We start from the raw sequence: 335 nt of genomic DNA on the forward strand, positions 1-335 counted from the left end.
CACACTCACTCCTCCAGGCCGCCATCTCCAGGACCCCCACTCATGGCCACCTCACCCCATGGTGACCTCAAAATGCTCTCCCTGCATTGCAGGGAGAAGAAAGGGAGAGTCCAGCCAAACTTGCCGAAGGAGAATTCATTTTCCTTTCATTTGTTATGCACTGGAGCTCAAGTGCAGAGCAAGAAGGGTTTTATAGAAAATTTCAAGTTCTTATGTATAGGTTTGCATGGAAATTTAAATATTTAATGATAGGGATAATAGATAATAAATACATCCTAAATACATTATCACTAGGCTTCAGCAATTCTTATTTTGCCTTTTATTTTCAACTATCA

The sequence above is a fragment of the Mandrillus leucophaeus genome, unplaced genomic scaffold (genome assembly GCF_000951045.1).
Source record: "Mandrillus leucophaeus isolate KB7577 unplaced genomic scaffold, Mleu.le_1.0 Scaffold1831, whole genome shotgun sequence".
Taxonomy (NCBI): domain Eukaryota; kingdom Metazoa; phylum Chordata; class Mammalia; order Primates; family Cercopithecidae; genus Mandrillus; species Mandrillus leucophaeus.